The sequence below is a fragment of the Mus pahari genome, chromosome 22, assembly GCF_900095145.1.
Source record: "Mus pahari chromosome 22, PAHARI_EIJ_v1.1, whole genome shotgun sequence".
Lineage (NCBI taxonomy): Eukaryota > Metazoa > Chordata > Mammalia > Rodentia > Muridae > Mus > Mus pahari.
Genome location: NC_034611.1, coordinates 49717250 through 49717728, shown reverse-complemented (window position 1 = coordinate 49717728; position 479 = coordinate 49717250).

Genomic DNA, 479 nt, shown 5'->3' with positions numbered 1-479 from the left:
GGAGGCCAAAGGGCAAGTCAGAGGTCTACTGGGTCAAAGCCCACCAGGGGAGCCACGAGGCACCCCTCCAGCCTGCTGAGCACATCCTCTCATAGCCTGTATGTTTCTTCGATGGAATAAACTGATCTTTTGGCAAGACTTCTTCTCCCCACAAAATAAGGTTGCTGTCACTTGATTGAAAGCAGTTATCGAGTGTAAGTAGAGTTTAGTTAGTTAGTCAGGTTGGGGACAACGGAGTGAGCGCTTTGGCAGTTTCGCTGCTGCAGGTCCTGGTATTCATTAGTAAAGTAAAACAAGGAGACTCACTTCTCTCTGCATACCTTTCTGCAGTTGCCCCTCCCATGGTGGGGAGGGCTGAGTCACTTCATGATCCAAAAGAAAGGGCAGGACATAGTACTACCAGAGGATCCAGTAATACCTCTTCTGGGCATATACCCAGAAGATCTTCCAACTGGTTATAAGGACACATGCTCCACTAT